The sequence below is a fragment of the Carlito syrichta genome, unplaced genomic scaffold, assembly GCF_000164805.1.
Source record: "Carlito syrichta isolate Samal-C Ts95f unplaced genomic scaffold, Tarsius_syrichta-2.0.1 Scaffold307187, whole genome shotgun sequence".
Lineage (NCBI taxonomy): Eukaryota > Metazoa > Chordata > Mammalia > Primates > Tarsiidae > Carlito > Carlito syrichta.
The window spans coordinates 306,991-313,489 of NW_007251283.1; positions in this window are offsets into that span (position 1 = coordinate 306,991).

A 6,499-nucleotide genomic window follows, 5' to 3' on the forward strand; every position below is an offset into this window, starting at 1 on the left:
AATCCACTCACCTCAGCCTCCCAAGGCGCAGGATTACAGGCTAAGCCACCGAACCCGGCTTTTTATTTAATTTTTTAAAAATTGTATTTGAAGTAAGAGCATCACCCGCCAGGTGTGGTGGCTCACGTCTGTAATCCCAGCAGTCTGGGGAGCAGAGACGAGAGGATTGCCTGAGCCTAGGGGTTTGAGACCAACCGGGGCAACTTGGTGAGACCTCTTCTCTACAATATATCCAAAATTTGCTGGGCACGGTGGTGCATGCCTGTAGTCCCAGCTACTTGGAAGGCTGAGGCAGAATAATCACCTGGGCAGTGGAGGTCTGCATGCCATACACAGTGTATTTTTCTTTGGTGGGAGGGTCCTGTCCAAAACGCCTGCCGGAGACCCTGTGTAGTAGGTTGAATGGTGACCCCTAAAGATAGCTATTCACATCCTAGCTCCCGGAACCTGTGAATGTGACTTTATTTGGAAACAATCTTCACAGATGTAGTTAAGGATCTAAAGATGAGATTATCCTGGATTTAGGGCAGACCCTAAATCCAATAGGTGTCATAAGAGAAAGGCAGAGATTTGAAACACACACACAAAAGATGAGGATAGGAAAATGAAGACAGAGACTGGAGAGAGGGTCCAGAGACAAGGAGTGCCCAGGGCTGCCAGGAGCCACCAGGAGCCAGGAGGGCGGTCTGGAACAGTCTCCCTGGAGCCTCAGAGGAAACCAACCTTGCTGACACTCGATGTCAGCATTTTGGTCACCTGAACTGTGAAAGAATCCATTTCTGGGCCTGCAGTGGTGTGCACCTGTAATCCCAGTAACTCAGGTGGCCAACACGGGAGAACTGCTTGAGCCTCCACCTCAAAAATAAAATCAAGCCTGGCGTGGTGACTCACACCTATAATCCCAGCACTTTGGGAGGCCGAGGTGAGAGAATTGTCTGAGTCTACGGATTCGAGACCAGCCCTGGCAACTTGGGGAGACCTCATCTCTATAATAAATTTAAAAAAAATTAGCCGGGCATGGTGGCACATGCCTGTAGTTCCAGCTACTTGGAAGGCTGAGGTGGAAGGATCGCCTGAGTACAGCAGGTCGAGGCTGCGGTTGACAGGAGCGTGCTACTGCCCCCCAGCCTGGGTGACAGAGAGAATGAGACTCCAACTCAAAAAAAAAAATCAATGTTTAAGCCTATAATACGGTAACCCCAAATCTGAGGGGGCTTGTGCCTGGTTTACCTGTTCCAAAGAAGTCACCCAAATGTCCAGCAGAGAAAGTCATCGGTATTATTCAAATTTACCGCTAATGGCAGTTCTGTGAAGAATCCATGCCTGGGGGCAGTATAACAAGCAGTTTTATAATCAAAGCAATCAAGCCCATCTTTCAAATTCCTATCTGGTGTTTACAATTACATTGATTAAGCGTGAGGATGCCATTGCTTTCACCCTTGCTTGGTCTCCTGCGCCCCATGACTCATTACTGAGAATATGCATACCCTTCAGAGGCCAGCCTTGGCCTTGACTGGGGGCCACTCCCAGAGGGAGGGGGAGACAGTTCATGTCCTGAAAATAACCCACAAAGCCACCCACTTGTGGTAATTTGTGATGGCGGCCACAGGAAACTGACACTCTGGAAGGTAGAAGGAAGAGCTGGCGTTCTGAGAACAGTGACATTGTCTAGAAGAAATTCTGTTCTTTCTATTGAACTTAAAAAGAACAAGTGCAGACCATGACACTGTTTACTGAGGAGTGGGAGAGACATCAGTGAGAGCTAGAGGCATCTTTAGCCAAACATTTAAAGCACCCACAAGGGACAAAAGGTAGGCTAGGAACAAAATCATCCTGAATTCGGCGCTAGCTGCCAGAATTTCGGTCATTTAAAATGACATTATTTCCAATATGTAGAGATATGTACACCAACTGGTAGGGAATACAGAGAATAGGGGAGAAATTTTTAGTGCAATCATGGTACCGTTTTTTTTTTGTTTGTTTGTTTTTTTGAGTCAGAGTCTCACTCTGTCACCCAGGCTGGAGTGCAGTGGCACGCTCACGGCCACCGCTGCCTCGACCTGCTGGGTTCAAGCGATCCTTCCACCTCAGCCTTCCAAGTAGCTGGAATCCCAAGCATGTGCCATCCACCCAGCTAATTTTATTGTTTGGATTTATTATAGAGATGAGGTCTCGCCATGCTACTCAGGCTGGTCTTGAACCCCTGGGCTCAGGCAATCCTCTCGCTTCAGCCTTCCAAGTAGTCAGGATGGCAGGTGTGTGCCACCACCCTGGTTGATTTTCTGACTTAATGTAGAGACGAGGTCTCACCAAGTTGCTCAGGCTGGTCTCAAACCCATGGGCTCAGGCAGGCTTCTTGCCTCAGCCTCCCAAAGTGCTGGGATCACAGGCTTGAGCCCCTGTGCCTGGCTCATGGTACCATTTTTCAAAGGTATCATCCTTCAATGGTACATTTGAGTTTATAGGATGTATTCTATAAAGCTATTTTCACCAGTGCGTCTCATTCTACAAATATAAATAATATAATAATATATATATTATAAATAAATAAATATAATTATATATATAGTCTGTTTGTTTTTTGAGTCAGGGTCTCTACTCTGTCATCTAGGCTGAAGTGCGGTGGCACGATCACCAATCACAGCTTATCGCAGTCTTGTAATTCTGGGTTCAGGCAATCCTTCTACTTCAGCCTCTCAAGTAGCTGAGACTACAGGTGCACACTACCATGACCAGCTAATTTTTTTTTTTTTTTTTTTTGTAGAGACGGGGTCTCATTATGTTGTCTAGGCTGGTCTCGAACTCCTGGGTTCAAGCAACCCTCCCACCTCGCCCCCCTAAAGTGCTAGGATTACAGGCGTGAGTCACTGTGTACGGCCAGTACTGAATATTGTCATACCAAACAGCAAAATTGATCCCAGGGTTGACCTAGAAAAAAACTCATTTCCACAGACTGACTTTACCAAGTGTCAAGAAATTATAACCCGGAAACTCTAGTTTTTTGTTTTGTGGGTTGTTTTTTGTGGTTTTTTTGCATCAGAGTCTCATTTGGTTGCCCAGGCTGAAGTGCAGAGGCACGCTCACGGTCACCGCAGCCTCAACCTACTGGGCTCAGGCAATCCTTCTGCTTCAGCCTTCCAAGTAACCGGAGCTACAGGTGTGCGCCACCACGCCTAGCTGATTTTTTATTTATTGTAGAGACGAGGTCTTGCCAAGTTGCCCAGGCTGGTCTCGAACCCGAGGGCTCAGGCAATCCTCTCGCCTAGGCCTCCCAAAGTGCTGGAATTACAGGTGTGAGTCACCATGCCCGGCTAGGTTTTTTTTTTTTGAGTTGGAGTCTCACTCTGCCGCCCAGACTGGAGTGCAGCGACCGTTCCCGGCCACCGCAGCTTCGACCTGCTGGGCTCCGGTGATCCTTCCACCTCAGCCTTCCAAGTAGCCAGAATTACAGGCATGCGCTACCACGCCCGGCTGATTTTTTTATTTATTGTAGAGATGAGGTCTCCCCTGCCCAGGCGGATCTCGAACCCGCGGGCTCAGGCAATCCACTCACCTCAGCCTCCCAAAGGCGCGGGGTTACAGGCTGAGCCACCAAGGCCGGCTTTTTTTTTTTTTTTAATTTTACACATGGGAGATTCTCAAATTTCTGAGCTCAAACGATCCTCCCACCTCAGCCTCCGGTCTACAGGGGTGAGCCACCAGGCCTTGGCAAACCTGAGATTTTGAAATGGAAACATTAGGGAGTCGCAAACCCTTGTCCTTGCAGGCCCTAGCCTTCGCCCATGATGGCCCCGCTTCTCGCGCGTGCTGTCATAAGCCTTTCTCCGTACTGGCTCTGCCCCTCACCCGCAGGTACCGCCCCTTGCCTGAACTGGCCCCGCCCTTGCCTGTCCCCAAACTTCACACAGCTGTGACAAGTGAGAGATGAAAAGCCCAACAGCTGGGCTCGGTGGCTCAGCCTGTCATCCCAGCGCTTTGGGAGGCGGAGGTGAGTGGATTTCCTGAGCCCGCGGGTTTGAGACCCGCCTGGGCAACTTGGTGAGACCTCATCTCTACAATGAATCAAAAATTAACCGGGCGTGGTAGCGTGCACCTGTAGTTCCAGCTACTTGGAAGGCTGAGGCGGAAGGATCGCCAGAGCCCAGCAGGTCGGGGCTGCGGTGGCCGGGAGCGTGTGACAGAGTGAGACTCCAACTCAAAAAAATAAATAATAAATACAAATTAAAAAACCCAACAACAAAATACAAATAGGAGACAAGCGGGTGCGTTTGTTACTGAGTGTCTTCTAGAGTCTTCTGCTGGTTACTCGTACAATGCCAGATGGCAAAGGGTCAGTGCCGTTTTCCTAATGACACTTTTAAAAATGTACTTTGTGAACAGAGGTTTGGATGCATTAGTAAAACGCTGACTAGCAAAATATTAAAAATCATAATAAAAATCAAATGCCTACCAGCAAAGCAGTAAAAGGACAAAAGGCCGGGCCAGGACCTTCCCCAGATGGTCCAAAGCCCCAGGCTCCAGAGCCGCCCAGTCGGGGACCAGTTTAGCGGGATTCCAAGGGTGACCCCTGCTCCTCCTGACTCCGCCCCTGTAGCCAGGCCCAGAGGGAGCCCGGCAGGACATGCCTGCTCTGAACCCAGAGCGGCCTCCGAGCGACCCTACCTGGAGTCTGGAAGCATCTGAGGGGGCAGGAAGGTGCAGGCGGAGACCAGGGAGCAAACTTGGGAGAGAATAGGAGAGAGAGATCCCAAGAAACTGTTGGAGCAGATGCACGGTGGTCTTTTGACAAAGAGGAGCTTGGCAAATCTACTCTCCAGATCTAAAAAAAAGGAGAAAAAAAAATCACCAGCTACCTGGCCCCCACCTTCCAGACAGTCAGAGAGTAAAGAGAAATTGTCCAGCCTCCCACCCCAGGCATGGTGAGTGCATCTAAAATCAGAACAGATTACCTCTAACTTGATCTCTTGACTGGCCTCAGGGTCAGATCTGTGCTAATTCAACGTTGCATTTAAGCTTTAAAGGAAAAACATGTTTTAAAAGTTCTTGCTTGACAATATTTAACAATTCACCAGCACTTCTAGGTCATTCTTTCCCTGCAAGGTGTTCTGAAAGATTTCCCAAACCTCTTCTCCCCAGCTGTGGTTTCCAAGAGGATTAGCTTGATTCAGTTGCAGAGCTGGACACTGCAAGTCAGAGACCCGGGCATTCCCAGGCAGGACTGAAACTGTCAGCTCACAGGATGCTGGAACTTACTTTTCCACCAGCTCAAAACTAAGAATGGGTTCAAGCTGCAAGTATCTGAGTACCTTCCCTGGACCAGGTACCAGAAAGAGCAGGAAGCCCTGGGGATTTTTCTCCAGGAGTCACACACTTCTAACGAGCACCCCTGGCTGTGAACACCCTTGCTGTTAGGGAGGACGTCCACCCCCTCCACAATCCAAGCCAGGGTCAATGCTCAGAAAATATTTATTCAGGTATAGCTGGGTGTGGTGGCTCATGCCTTTAATCCCAGCAATTTGGGAGGCCAAGGTGGTAGGATCGCTTAAGGTCAGGAGTTCTAGAGCAGCCTGGACAACATAGGGAAACCTCACCTTTACAAAAAAAAATAAAAATAAGAAAATTAGCTGAGTGCAGTGGCGAGTGACTGTAGTTCCAGCTACTCAGGAGGCTGAGGTGGGAGGATAGCTTGAGCCCAAGAGTCCAAGGCTGCGGTGAACTGTGGTCAGGCCCACTGCACTGCAGCAACCTGGGTGACAGAGCTAGACCTCATCTCTAAAAATAGAAAAAAAGAAACAAAGAGGCTGGGCTCGGTGGCTCAGCCTGTAATCCCAGGGCTTTGGGAGGCCGAGGCAAGTGGATTGGCTGAGCACGTGGGTTCAAGACCCTCCCAGGCAACTTGGCGAGACCTCATCTCTACAATAAATCAAAAATTAGCTGGGTGTGATAGCACGCGCCTGTAGTTCAGCTACTTGGAAGGTTGAGGCGGAAGGATTGCCAGAGTTCAGCAGACTGAGGCTGCAGTGGCTGGGAGCGTGCCACTGCACTCCAGTCTGGGTGACAGAGTGAGACTCCAACTCAAAAAAAAAAGAAAAGAAAAATCAAATAAAATAAGTCAGGAAACTGAACTGAGTCACATCAAATAAACAAATTCTACCACCTATATGACAAGGACCTTCAGAGGGGATATTATTAATAGATTCTGTGTTTTGGTGTGCAAATCAGGCTTTTTTCTTTCTTCTTTTTCCAGCGTTAATTTTTTTTTTCATACCATACTTAGTATTATTGTGAACACTTTTTTTTTTTTAATTTTAGAGACAGGGTCTCCTTATGTTGCCCAAGCTGGTCATGACCTCCTAGGCTCAAGTGATCCTCCTGCCTCAGCCTCCCAAAGTGCAAGGGTTACAGATGTAAGCCACCATGCCTGGCCCAAACACTTTTTTTTTCTATGTTGCCCAAGCAGATCTTGAATTCCTGGGCTCCTTTTTTTTTTTTTTTTTTT